At 42.4% G+C, this 15404-nt stretch overlaps 1 protein-coding gene across 5 annotated transcripts in view; it reads left to right on the forward strand.

Moving 5' to 3' along the window:
• LOC144679833 (RNA-binding Raly-like protein) overlaps window positions 1-15404 on the forward strand; it is a 1075847-nt gene that overhangs the window by 436427 nt on the left and 624016 nt on the right. The gene's annotated exons all lie outside the window — the stretch shown is intronic.

Here is a 15404-nt window from a genome sequence, read left to right on the forward strand (position 1 = left end):
ATCCTACAGGCAGCAGATAACCCAGTTTCCTGTGATCATAGTGACAGGTTAAGAACCTAGTCTTCTGGGCCGTGATTGGTTACAAAAAAATTAAGCCCGACTGGTCAGAAATTTTTCAAATTAGAACAGGAAGAAATCCTGAGTTGATAAGTGAATATGACAGTGTATTTTGGAATGAGATAGGAGAACCGAAAGACCTTCGCGGGATGCAAAGATCCCTCCGGTCAGATAAAAGCAAAATACTGCAGATGCTGGAAACCTGAAACAAAAACAAAAAATGCTGGAAAAACTCAGCAGGTCTGACAGCATTTGTGGAGAGAAAGACAGAGTTAACATTTCGAGTCCATATGACTCTTCTTCAGCTCTGAAGAAGAGTCATACAGACTCGAAACTTTAACTCTGTCTTTCTCTCCACTGATGCTGTCAGACCTTATGAGTTTTTCCAGCATTTTTTGTTTTTGTTCCCTCAGGTCAGAGTTGGTTCCACGAGGAAATCATGAAAAGAAGGTAGAGAAGAACCAGAGTAGTCAGAAAATGAATCATGATATTCATAGCAAACCTCAAAAATGTACTGTGGGAGAGACAGTTTTCATGCGAAATTTTGGAAATGGGTCTAATTGGTTTCCTGATATAATTGTCTCTGAAACTGGATCTTTGTCATACCGAGTGAAAGTGGAAGACATGTCGAAAATATGTGGATTATCTAAGGAGTAGAGACATTCCAACAACCTGTTATTCCACCTGTAATTGATGTCGAACCTTTAATCCCTGAGGTGCCAAATCGACCTAGAATAGACATACCTGGTATCTCTGTTGAATTAAGTAATTCTGAACTGCTATTGTCTAAGGATGTCCCTGATGTTGCAGTTCCTGATCATGTCGATCCAGTAGGAGAATCTCAAATTGTAGGGCTACGTCGCTCTAACCGAATTAGAAAACCACTTCAGAGACTTAATCTATAATCGCATGACCCTGTATATATATGTATATGTTGTGGATTAAGATATTCTTGTCAATAAGAAATGTTAACAAATTAAAAGGGGACGAATGTAGAGATTGTGGGTAAAACCTTTGCTACTGTGATTGTACTGACGAATCAGCCCTAAGCGCGGGTAATCTTAGGGGCGGAGCTTTCAAGTCATGGTCCTGGTTCAAGCATGTAGCTTCTTTAAGAGCTCTGTAAATAAAGTTAACTGTTTCAAGTAAGAAACCTGTGCAGAACACCAAGTCTATTACAATAACCTTGGACTTAGCCCGCACCTGGAATATCTGGAAAGCACACCTTAGAAAGGATATATTGACCTTGGAGTGGGTGCAGCATAGATTTACCAGAATGATCCCTGGACTCCAAGGTAAAGCTAGAAGAAGAAATTAAACAGACTAGGGTGGTATTCCTTTGAATTTAGAAGTTTTCGAGGTGATATGATCAAAGATTCCAGAGAGGAACAGATATGGTGGATAGCAAGAAACTATTTCTGCTGGTTGTGGAGCCCAGGACTGGGAGCACGGTCTAAAAATTAGAGTCAGAGCTTTCAGAAGCCAAATTAGGGAATACCTCTTCTGGCAAATGCTGGTAGAAGTTTTGAATTCTATTCCACAAATGGCAATTGATGCTAGATCAATTATTCAATTTAAAACTAAGCTTGATAGATTGATAGATTTTTGTTAACTAAAGGAACTAATAGAGCAAAGGTGGATATGTAAGGCTAGATTTTAGGGGCGTGGGAGAGGTGTGGACTGCTCACCTTCCCCGCTGCAAGAGTCGATCGGCAGCTGATGCACCAAAAAGAATCTTGCTTAAAGTGTTGCCGATGGGCTAAACAGGCCAAGAGTGGGACTTCCACTCCTTAGTAGAGGAAGCCCCACCCTCAAGAGCTGGCAGCCAGTCTGATTGGCTGACAGATTGAGCAGTCCCGGCAGCACAGTGGGCTTGCCATCCCTCATATTTTACACGCACACACCCCCCACCTCCCCCCACTGTAAAATCAGTAGCGCACGTCCGAACCGAGGTAAATCGGGGTACTTGGATGGGGAGTGATCAGGCGGTCTCGAGGGGGACGAAGGGGTTGGGAGGGTCCGTTTTGGAGGCCAGGTGGGAAGGAACAAAGTGGGGGGTAAAATTCTGGGGGGTATTGCACAAAGGGAACTCCCACCCAAATAATGTGCCCCCCTGTTCCTTCCTGCCTTTACAAAAAGTTTTTTAGAAAATGGCCTGCCCACTCCTGCCTGCCACTTCAAACACATTATAGCATATAATATATGGGCAACATATTATTCAGGTCAATTGGCTTGTTAACAGACTCAATTGACCCTTGATTATGTATTTAAATATGGCAAAAGTGTGGCCAATTTTGGCACCAGCCCACCTACTGTTATGTGGTACAGCTCGGGGGTGGGTGGGAAGACAGTGGGCTTGCCATCCCTCGTATTTTACACGCACCCCCCACCTCCCCCCACTGTAAAATTCAGCCCATGGTGTTAAGTCGCAGACAAGCCATGATCTCATTGAATGGGGGTATAGGCTTAAGAGACTAAATGGCCCGATCCAGTTCCTATGTTCATTCCCCAGAATCAGATCCAATACCTGGGGGGAATGAGATGGAGAAAGTCAAGTGAATTGCTAACAGGATGCCATGAATTTGGGCATGATGAGTTTCTGCTGTGTGTAAGCAAAAGCCCAATTTTAGATGGGGTCAATGTTATTACACCCCCCCACCCTCCCCCCACCCCCCCCACCCCCCCCAACCCCCACCTCCCCCACCAAACAAACCCTGTTTAGAGGTTTGTTAGAGATGTTCACAAGCTACTCTGGGAATTCCAGCCACTGCACTCTCTTTAAACCTAACAGAAGCCATTGAACTATCGTCATTTACAGTATGGCACAACATTATTTGGATCATCATGCCAATGATAACTCGTTGCAACAGCAATCCAAAATTTCTCCCATTTCCTTATCCTCTCCCCAAACCTCATACCTTCTTGATCTTCAAAGACATGTTCAAGAATTGTTTATAAGGTGCAATTGTCTCTTCCTCAATTATTCCCTGTGGCAAAGCATTCTAAGTCCTAACAATCCTCTGGGCAATGAAACTTCCCTCTGCTCTATTAGTAATAGCTTGAAATTAAGTATATTTTAAAATCTTACCTTTAGTGTTTCCGACCTGCAGTGGCTTTTTAAGGTCCACCTCTTAAACTGCAGGTAATCCTGGTTTTCCTGTACACAGCTATTTCTGCGTACCTCAGGACAACCAAATATTTCAGAGGGGGCCTCAAATAGGCCTTTATTTGCATACACAGCCTTTACACCTATAATTTTGCCAATACCAATAAGCCGGGCGGCACACTTGGATTGAAATGATCTTGCCCTCCCTGCCCAGCATATTGGTGATAAAGATGCATGTTAAACACCTAAAAATTGAGCGTAGTGCTATCGAATTTTGAGGCTAATTCTACCAATATTTCTTGGCCTTTTTCAGTTTCATTCTTAGATCCTTAAGCACCTTTCTGTGCTGTCCTTTGCTTCCTGTGTGCATTACAGTGCACTTGTCTAGACTTTCCAGATTTCTTCCTATACTACGTAGATATATAAGTTAAATATTGGGAAGACTGAAGCCATTGTTTTTGGTCCCCATTCCTAAGTCTGTTCCTTAACTACCAACTCCATCCCTCTCCCTAGAAACAGTCTAAGATTAAGCCAGTCTGTTTGCAACTTTGGTGTCACATTTGGTCCCGAGACGTGCTTCCAAACTCGCATTTCTGCCTTCCATAAGAACATCTTTTTCACCTCCATAACATCGCTTAACTTCTCCCCTGTCTCAGCTCATTTGCTGCTGAAACCCTCATCCATGCCTCCGTTGCCTCTAGACTTGTCTATTCCAATGCCCTCCTGGCTGTTCCTCCATTCTACCATCTGGAAACTTGAGGTCATCCAAAATTCTGCTGCCCGTGTCTTAATTTGCAATAAGTCCCGTTCACCTATCACCCCTCTGCTTGCTTACCTATATTGGCTTCTGGTTAAGCAATGTCTTGATTTTAAAATTCTCATCCTTGTTTTCAAATCCCTTCATGGCCTTGCCTCTCCCTATCTCAGTATCTCTTCCAACCCCACAACTCTTAAAGATACCTGTGCTCTTCTAATTCTGGCCTCTTGTGTATTCTCAATCATAATTGCTTCACCATTGGTGGCCATGCCTACAGTTGCCCAATCCCCAAGCTCTGGAATTCCCTCCTTACACCTCTCCGCCACTCTACCTCACTTTCTTCCTTTTAAAACCTACCTCTTTCATTAAACTTTTAGCCATTTGACCCAAGTTTTCCTTCTGTGGCTTGGTATCATACTTTGTCTTACAATGCTCCTGTGAAGCGCTTTGAGATGTTTCATTACTTTGAAGGTGCTATATAAATATAGACTATTGTTGTATGTGTGTATATAATTATAGAAGGAATTGAACTGAAGAGCCCAATTCTTTCTGTAATTTCTGAGTTGCTTCCTCCAATTCCTTTGTCCAAGATAGTTTGGTATCATTTGCAACTTGCCCATTTTGCATTGAGTTTCTATATTATAATTAATAACAAAAAAGATCTCAGCACAATATTCAAATCAAATGCAGGACATCTATTTTTTCTGAAATACAGCATGTGAATGTTGGTAATTTGAGTTACCTAGGTGCTGACCACTGCTTGTTTTGTTTCAAATGCATGATACCTAATGTATCAATTTGTCCAACTGACCCTCTTGTAGAAGGACTAATTGATTTGACAGCTGCAAGGTTGACATCCCATTGAGATCGTGATGGTCCTTAGAATCCTTAGGCTACATATGTTGAGGGTGCTACATGCAATTCTTGCAAGTCCAGGACTATAGTGTATTACTTAATCCTGTATTCAGCTATCTCCTACAATGTACCAGGTGCTATGCATCAGCCTGTCACATAACTTGTGTACCCATTCTCCATGAATCCTTGCAGTGGATCTTACAAGGCTTGGCTTGTAACATTTTCTGTAATCACTATGATGCTTAATTCAACAGAATTTCTGCTGAGTAAACATTTGGTCTTGCATCCCTATATTATTACAAGTGCTTAATTACTTTCTAAATGCAGTTCACATCTGATTAAACAATTAGTGCTTCTTTCTTTTCATTGGCTGGCCCACTGTTTATGAGATTTTTGTTAACAGACTAAAAACACCAAATTGTGAGTAAACCAGCAGGCAATTTCTAGGTATGTTCCAACACAACTATATATTTTTTGTTTGTTCATGGGATGTGAGAGTCGCTGACAAAGCCAGCATTTATTGCCAATCCCTAATTGCCCTTGAGCAGGTAATGGTGAGCTGCCTTCTTGAATGTTTGCAGTCTGTAAGATTTAAGGTTTGGGAGTCACAGGTTACCCAAAATAGTTGGTCAAAAAGTTATAATGATTTTAAGGTAGTTTATTAAGAAGCAACAGTTTAGATATTATGCTGAGTAGACAAGAAAAGCTTACGACCCATGACAGATGAGAACGGTTTGCCGATCCCAGAGAATGAATGCACAAATGTAGCTGACCTCTACAGCTAAAGTGACAGTCCCTTGTCTTTTCAATCTTCTCCTCTCTGTGTTCTTTGCCTCCTTGAGTTGGCTGAGATAGTGGGAAGCTCTTCATCTTCTCCTAGGCAAGGGCTGGGTAGGAGTACTGGTTCACGGGACCATTTATTGAACTGTTACTGTAATCTCTTTGGGTCTGGTTATGCTTCCACGATCATGCCCATTTGTCGTGATCATGCCCGGGACTGACTTGAAAATTGCCTGTACCTCGGGGTTATTAAAAGTGGCTGGCTCGTACTCCTCAGCTTTCTTAATTGTGAATACTGAGTATGCACCTGACACCGAAGCCGGGGTCCACTCTTAAAGTTCCACCGGGTACAATTATTGGCATAATCAAAGACTGCTTCGTTGAGTACCTCACTACCCCAGTGCATGGTCATATAAATCGGGGACAAGACTGTAACATGAATCCCACCTTTGCTTAACTCTATGGGAAGGGACTCCTGGATCGATTTCTGAGCTGTGTTGTTGAACACTGTTCAAGTTTGTGACAGGTCCTTTGTGGGGTCCAGGTGAGGATCTTGGATGATAGTGGCAGAGGAGCAGGAATCAACTAACATAAAATATTGATGGCCTCCATTATCAACAATATGTCTCACAAGGCCATCGTATTGGAGAGGGGAAAACCACATCTCCCTGGGTGGCCGGTGGAAGTTATTGGGGGGCTGGCTTACTGGCCCAGAGGATTGAGACACCACTGCAGCCACAAAACTGGCCCCATTTCCGACCTGTCTGGCCTCTATTGCTGCCTCCACCCTTTCTAGATGCTGTTGACAGGTTCAGAACTCATTTGTGCTATAAGATGAGGAGGGAGAAAACTAGGCTCACTATTTCAGTCAGTCCCTCCAGTATGCCTATCTCTGCGATTGTGAGCATAGTGGTGGTCCCCAGCAGCTGCAGTTAAAACAATACACAGGGACACTCCTTAACATGTAGTTTCCAGGTGGCCCAGATTTCTGGCTCAGCAAGGAGTCTTTGATAGTTGCTACTTTAGCTTTCACAGGTGTTGGAGGAAGGTTGCTAAGTACTTGTACCCAGGCTGTGCCAATGTGGTGGATCAAATCATCCCAGGTCACTGTCTTAGTGTTATGAATGCCCAATCCACTATAGATTAATGGTGAGAGTCCTTCCAGGAAAAGGCTCTTAAAATTTGGGATGTCAAAATATGTATCCTTACCATCCTCGTCCTCTTCATCCTCCTCATTCTCCGCCTCTCAGGGCTTACAGTAACAACCATAAAGGGCAGGATTTTCGGGTTGTTGGGCGGGCGCAGTGGGTGGATCCGGTCCGCTGCCTGCAATCAGCCCCCGACTGCGATTTCACACTGGCTGACCAGTTAACGGCCAGCCAGCATGAAAGACGCGCTGAGAAGCTCTGCACTGCTGGGGTGGGGGCGGGAGGAGTCCAAGCACAAAAGTCTGCGCATGCGTGGGGGGAGCACGCACTGAAAGCTCCCTGAAGGCAGGGAGCTGCCTCAGGGAGCTGAACAATTTTAAAATCACAAATAAAGGTTTTTAAAATCTGAAAAAAATGCCCCGACATGGGACACACTCACAATAACATCAACAGAATAAAAATTCTGCCCAAAATTTTATATTTTTTATTTAATTGTGGAAACCTCATCCCGCCTGTGGATGAGGTTTGCTAAAAAATCAAAAGGCCGCCTGGCCAATTCGCCCATCCGCCAACCATAAGGTTGGATGGGCAGCAAAAAATAGGTTAAAATTAATTGATTAAGGGCCTTAATAAGCCTCTTAATTGTTGGCGGGCACGTTGCTGCCTCTCGTGTGCACCCACCGACTGAAATATTGCATGAGTGCGCGATGACGTTGGGACACTCGCCCAACATCATTGCGGACTATTTTACACCCGATTGGGTCGGGCACACGCCCGCCCGCGGGACGTAAAATTCTGCCCAAAGCCTCTCTGCGAATACACCCAGTCTTTTGGTGGGGGCCTGTTAGATGCTGACTAGGATCTCAAGAAAATCAATGTCCTCTTCCCCTAGGGCCCTTCTTAGGTCAGCTTCTACCCTCTTAAGTGAGTCCTTGGTCATTGTGGCCCAGTGCATCTCTCACTTTAACTTTAGGGAGCATGCAGCTAGGAGGACCTGTTTAAAATCATCGCTCTGTAACTCTAGGTGTGTGAAGTCTTAAAAATTCTGTTACGAGGAGGAGGGGCCCAGAGCTCATATCCACTGTCAACCCCAACTGCTCCCGCAAAGCCCAAATCTCGCTGGGGAAAAGGGACCTCTGCAAGATCGTGACCCATTCTTTGACCACAGTGGGCAGTTCTTCACTTTTCCTCTCCTCTTCTCTCTAGGCCCTGGATCGGGTAACCACAAAAACCGACATTTCCTCAAGGCACAGGAGAGGCAGAGCAGCTGGGGCAAGTGCTCTCACCCCTGCTGTTCCAGAAACACCAGCGTCACCTGCTTTAGAGTCACCAGTCAGAACTGCTCGCTGCTGGCTAATCTGTGCCTGGAGTTGTTTGATTTTAGCTAAAGAAGGGGTGTGTTCTATGTCAGGGAAGACAAAACCCCACCGCCGATCTATTCTCTCAGTGCCCCTCTCACAGCCTTGAAATCTTCTTTCAACCTGGCATTCTTCGTTTGTAACTCAATGTTGTGTTTCAGTATTTGCTCTATCTGCTTTTTATAATGCGTCTTGTCATATGCCTCCTGTTGTTGGTGTAGCTGGCTGTGTAAGACAAAGGTATTCATTTGCTAACCTTTGCTTTCTTTTTGCAACTTATGCACCCATTCCCTTAACTACTGGTATTTTCTATTCAGCTGTATGACACATGCATGTCCTCCGTATGCCAACTTATTCCGGGCTTCCTTTAACTTAATATTGCCCTTCTGAACCTCTTTTGAAAGCCTATTAAGAATATACTTGTAATCCCCATCGCACTGTTCTACAATCCCTAGTATATCTGCCTCCTGGTGCCACTGCCTTTTCTGTCAAATTCTTTATTTTGTCACTCTCTAGCATATGCCAATGCCATTGTAACTTCCGGTTTAATTTAAGAACTATTCCACACATGTTTAAATTAAGACATAAATGAAAACAGAAAATGCTGGAAAAGCTCAGCAGGTCTGACAGCACCTGTGGAGAGAGAAACATGGAACAAGTAACAGATTGGCCCTTTTGAGGGTGGGGTGGGGGGAGGTGTGGTGGTTGGGGACAAAGGATAGAAAAAGGGATTAAAAAAGGGATTAAAAAAGGGGAGTGGCACACTACTATTTTTAACCATTCAGTTGTCCTATTCATGATGTGTGTGGTGGTGGAGGGGCGGTGGGGCTACTGTCCCAGTTTATGTTTCTGGATTTCTTTAAATCCTGTTTTGAGAGTTGGTAAACATGGCAATGTGTGTTTTTTTTTTGTTGGACAATCAGCGAATGAAAAAACATTTAAAACATTACTGATGCTAAAGGGAAAAAGTTCTTGTGTGGCATATATATATATATATATATATATATATATATATTTATATACACATATATATCTAAGCTGAAATGCTTTCGGAAGGATAGATGAAAGCAGCGTGTTATGAAATTTTAAGGTTTGGCGTAAAGTTATTAAAGCGCAGATTGATCAATGTGTTTACCTTGAAGCTTCTGGGAACCATTTGGGGATGAGGCAGCTAGAAGTGGAACTGTGAATGAGTATTTTCATTAAAATGAATTCCAGGGAAAGTCACAGAACTAGATTCAGTACTTCAATAATCATACAAATTCAGATGGCATGTTGCATAAAATACTCTGGTTGTTATGAGTACATGAAATCACTATGACATTATTAGAGTTGTCAATGTTAAGAATTGGCGTTGCTTTCTCTTATATATATATATATTGATGTGCCCAACGTAAAACGCGAGCCGTAGCGCTCAAAATCTCCCTGAGGCACGGAGCTGCTTCAGGAAGATTGAATCGCTATTGTAAAGAATGAATAAAAGGTTTAAAAATTTATTTAAACATGTCGCCTCAAGTGACTGTGTCACGTGAGATGTGACGTGTTTTTATATTTATGAAATTTTTAAAATTTAATCAATAAAACCATTAGGGAAACCTCATCCCGCTGCTGGATGAGGTTTCCTAAAAAATGCGAAGGCTGCTTGGCCTTTTCGCCTGCCCGCCAAACTTCAGGTTGGATGGGCAGCGCTAATAATGACCTTAATCAGTTCCTTAATGGCCTCAATAGACCATTTCCATTTCGGCGGAGGCGCAGCCAATTCCGGCGTGCGCCCGCCGAATGAAGCATCGCGGGACTGCGCCATGACGTCGGGACGCACGCCTGACATCATCGCACGTCATTTTACACATCGGCATGTTGGGCCTGCCCCCGCACACCGACTGAAAAAATCCTGCCCTATGGATATAGCAACTTCACTAAACTCCATTCGTCTTCTGGTTTGGCAAAAAAGAAACATTGTCATAATGATCTTTAAGTCCTTAGTAAAATGGCCAGAAAGCTGAAAAATAGTAAACCAAACGTGTGACCTTAGACCTTTGGCCGCGTGCTCAGTTTATTGGGTGTTTACCCTTTTAGTTTCTTGTCCAACTCATTTTATTTTAACTATCACTTTTACTGCTTTCATGTTTCTTTTTTCATATTTTGTAATGTCAGCATAAAGCTTTATGTTGAGGCTAATTGAACAACACTGCCCATTTTGCAACAACAACATTGCTGTAAGAATAGTGTGAGTGTACACTATTCATGTGGTTATAGCATTTTGTCTGGCAGATGAGACACTTTTTGTCACATATAGGAATACAGTACTGGTGTGATATGGTCATCACACAGAAATAGAGCAGGGAGGTGGAGGGGCAGCAAGGAGAAAAATTGTTTATCTTTAAAGTCGATTTCATATCCTAGAATTTTGGCCCCTATAGGAACTATATTCAGTTCTCCACTGGACCTGAATTTGGCAGAGGAAAGACAGCAGGAAGATCCACGGGCGGGGTGAGGTTTCCAACAGCAAATAAAAATTAAATAAAAAATTTTACATTTTGTTTAACATGTCCCTGCTCAGGGGACATATTTTTAACATTTCTTAAGTTTTAAATTTTTTATTTAAAAAAATTTCAGCTCCCTGAAGCAGCTCCATGCTCATGCATGAACTTCAGCGCTCATGCTCCTCCTGCCCCCACCCCGGCAGCGCTTACCACTGCAGCACGCATTTCGTGCTGGCTGTCCATTAATTGGCCAGCCAGCACGGAATCGCGGTCAGAGCCCACCTGCCAAGCCACCAGACCACTAGAAAATCTTGGCCTTTGTTTAGTTGATCAGGTACAATGTGTAGGTATGCTCTTTCTGTCTGCAAAGGACAGGGTCCTGTGTGTGAATGTATGTGGCTTCCAGCATGCGTAAGTGAGCCATGCTGTGAACCCGGCTAATAATCTTAAATTGGTTTTTAGTGTAATTCTTAGCACAATCAGGATTGTTTAGCAAGTGGTGTCCAATCACAGAATCACATCTAATGTTAGGCACTGTTTTCAGTTTTGCAATGATGGGCTGGTGGGTTATGGTCAGTACATTGCCTGTGGCAAACATTCAAAGGTATATGCTGTTTGATACGATCCAGTCATTGGGACGTATGGCCTACATACCTGGCATCACACTGGCACTGAAATAGTCTTCTTCAGGAAGACCTCCAAACAATTTATAACGCCTGTATGGCACTGCCATTGGCTATCAAAGTCAGGCTCATTCCAGGCCAGTACTAGATACATTCAGTTTGATTCTCACAGATTTATCAACGAGGCCAGGTTTGAGAGGACAACAAAATTCTACAGAACTGCTAGCTATCTTAGAGCTGAGAGGACCATTGGTTGTGCACCCATGTTTCTGTTCAGGCCCCTATTTGTATTGTTGTGCCCTAAATGACCTGAAAGAGATTTTATTCTTTCAAGGTGGACATGAAATGTGACCAGCAGCACAAAATAATATGGCTCAATGCCTGCTTGTCGAGGAGTTTTCATGATGTTTTCTTTTGAACACAATCATCTGTATGGTCCTTATTGTATGTGAATGAAGGAACATAAGAATATATAAATTGCTAGACCAGAAAGGACCAATATCTATCTACTTTACTTTCTGTTATTCTGGTAGTTGCATGATGCAATGATAATGAATTTGTTGATTAATCATAATTAATTAATTAATCTTGGTTTACAACAGATCCACAATGTAAGGAAAACTCCAGTGGTGAAGAGCTTTGAGAACCAGGGGTCCAAAACAGCTTTTCCCCCTAAGCATGTTACGCTCATCAAATAACCTGTCTCAAATTATGCAGATGTTACTTCCTGGAAGAAATCTATCTAATTTAGTATTTAAATGCTGCTAAAAAGAGATATATATTGCTTATGCACACATCAGGACAAGAATGCCAAATGATCACAACAATTTATGCAACAAGAGAAAAGGGTACAGATTGGTTGGCATGTCGACTCAGATTGCCATGGAGAACACAATGGGGAACTATAGGCTACCAAGCTCTTGGGTAATTTAAGAGGAGCAAGGCTTGAAAATATTCCTTTCGTTTGCAGAGAATGGGTCCCCGCACATGAATGTACGTCACTTCTGCAAGTATAAATGTGCCATGTTACAAGTTCGACTGATTATTTTAAATTGGTTGTTAGTGTCGCTTTTAGCACACTCAGGATTGTCCAGCAAGTGCTGTCCAATTGCAAAATCATATCTAACAGTAAACATTTTGTTTTGGATTTTGTAAACGTGGACTGTTTGAGTATGGTCTGTGCCCTTTCCAGTATGAACAACTGAAGGAACATGCTGTTTGATTCGATCAGCCAATTGTTGCGATGTACGGCCTACATACCTGGCATTGCACTCGCACTAAAATTCAAAGATGACATTGCTCAGTTGTATGGTAGGCTAAATGTCTTTTTGGACTGATGGCATCATCCTGTTAATGGAAAATACCACTCATGTAGCCGCTGCATAACAGCAGCGTGAAATTTCTTGCTTAACCTGCTGTTCAAATTTTGAAATACTTTGCCTTTCCAGGGTAATCTGAGGTAAAGTGGGCACTTTGCTGGTCCAAAAATGCCAGCCTTTGGCCCATTAGTGAGTTTGCATGATACACAGTGAACAATGATCTGATCGGGATAGCCATTGCCCCGGATGATAGCTTTGATGCGCTCTAATTCTGTACCAAGCTTGCAAGGTGAACAAATGTCTAGGGCCCTATTTATAAGATTGTTGATAAGGCCAACCTTATAGTACTTCTCAAAAATTTGAATAACAGATTAAGCAAGCCATTTTATGCTGCCACTGCTAGTAGTGGCTACATGAGTGGTATTTTCCACTAAAAGAATGCTGCCGTCTGTCCAAAAAGACATTCTGCCTATAACACAATTGAGCAACGTTGTGCATGAATTTCAGTGTCGGTGCTATGCCAGGTATGTAGGCCGTATGTGCCAATGATTGGCTGATCGAATCAACAGCATGTTCCTGCCATTGTACATAATAGATAGAGTACAGATCATACTCAACCAGCCCATGCTTGCAAAACCCAAAACAAAATATCTACTGTTAGATGTGATTGTGTGATTGGACAGCACTTGCTGAGCAATCCTGAGTGAGCTAATATAATACCTACACTAACAACCGAATTAAGATAATCAGTCAAGCTCATAACTTGGCTCATTTATGCTTACTAGAAGCAACGTACATTCATATGCAGGGACTGTTCTCTGCAAACAAAAGGAATATGTTCAAGCATTGCATCTATTTTGAATTACCCAAGATCTTGGGGAGCCTATAATTCTCCATTGTGTTCTCCATGGCAACACCTCCGCCAATCAAAGTTGACTTGCCAACCAGGCAGGATCCTTTACTCGTGTGGTATAAATTGTGATCATTTGAAATTTGGCATTCTTGTGTTTGCCCTGATGAGTGCAAAATGAAAAGCTTCAGCAACATCTCTCTGTTTTCAGTATTATTCAATTTCTGTACTATCAAGCAACTAATTTGTATTTAATGAATTAATACTAAGGCTGCCACTGTTTCCATAGGAAGCTTGTTCCATAGATTGACCACTTGCTCACTGAAATGCTGGGGATAAATTTAACACTGAACAACTGGTGGGTTTTGGGCAGATGGGAAGTAAAAATTTCAAATTAGACTTCAAGCACCATTTGCATCTAGTTTCAATAGAAGCAGATTGGGGAGTATTATGATCTGGTATGGGCCCAATAACTTTTTGTTTAGAATAGGCAAAGTTTGAAATCCCAGTTACCCATTAGGAGAATAAAACCACAAGATTTGATGGTCTTAAACAAGCAAAGTAAACTTCATTATATAAAGTCAGAAAAGTAAAATGATCTGCAATATCTATCTTAAACCCTAACATTCAGAATTAACATGAGGTTAAGGTGAATTATCAGGAAAACTATGAGTGAACATTAAATGGCAGATGCAAGCAACACAGATCCCATGAATTTCTCAACAACCCATCCAGATATCAGTGACCAGTGACATGAGTCACAAAATCTTATTAAAACTCTGTCTCTCTCATGAAGGATTTCAACTCCCCGCTTTCAAACATTGAGCCTCTGAATTCCCTGAAAAGCCGCTCTGATTCGGACTGCCTCAACAACTGCTCTTCTCCCGATGGTCCAATCTCTTCTCCTGAGACTGTGTTCCATGACATTCACAAAGCTGCACTCCCACCTCTAATTACCAACACACTTCCAGCTCTTTCACAGACCACTAGCTTCACTAAGCTGGCACTGCCTCTGGTTTTCTCTTAACTCCAATCTCCTGGCTCCACTGAGCTATAAGTGGCTCTCAGGGCTTCTCATTGGCCCTAACTGTCTCCAGCACAGAACCAGTGACCTTCCATCTCCTTCTCAGCTCCCAGGACTTCTCTTGAGTCCTAACTGCATTAAATAGCTCTGAGGGCTTCTCTGTGAGCTGCAAACCACACAAGGTTCAAACCTGCAACTAACCACCCTCTCAGAAAACACACAGATAAATTTAAACCACAGAATCTTCTTAAACTCCACCCATCTCCATGATAATTCCACCTTTCAGGTTTTATCGAATGCTTTTAAACTTATTTAAATCCAATTCCCAAAGCAAGATATATTTCTGGACTGCACTTCTTTGCAAGCAGTGTAGACATCACCTCTCCAGTTCTCCAGCTAAGTAAGCCCACCTGCTATTTTAGGAACTAACCTTTATAGCTGTTAACCTCTTAAGTCAACATGACCCTAACCTTTTAAGTGTAACAGGCTCCAAGCTGCTTTAGCTGCATTTATTCCATTTTCTACAGTTAAACTTTAATCTTCCTACAATTAAAAATTACCTCTAAAATATTAACATGAACCATGAACTAGATATTTGTCACAGGAGCCAGTGACAAATCTATTGTTGGGAGATGGGTCAACCATTGAAATTTTTTAACAAGGCTGTCTACCTTCATTTTTGCATGATTTTTATTTTTGACTAATGTCAGCCAGGAAACCCAACAAGTAATAGGGGGAAAATATTTAGATCCATAATTGTATTTACTGTTCTGCTTGTGGGCCAGGAGAAGCAGGAGACCACATATTGCAATCTGCTGATTTCCACCCCCCCCCCCCCCACTATTGATCTGCACGATCAATATGATATACCCCTGTCTTCCACGATCTCATGCACAGTAATCTCCCTACCGCCCCTCCCTGCACCCCCCTCAACTTCCACCATACCCCCATACCCCCATGTGATCTCACTCCCTGGCTGTGATCTTCTGCTGTGGGCTTTGCCACTCAATAAATAACTGTGTGGGAAACCTGCAGAAAATTTAG

This window comes from Cetorhinus maximus, chromosome 4 (assembly GCF_964194155.1).
Source record: "Cetorhinus maximus chromosome 4, sCetMax3.hap1.1, whole genome shotgun sequence".
Classification (NCBI taxonomy): Eukaryota; Metazoa; Chordata; class Chondrichthyes; order Lamniformes; family Cetorhinidae; genus Cetorhinus; species Cetorhinus maximus.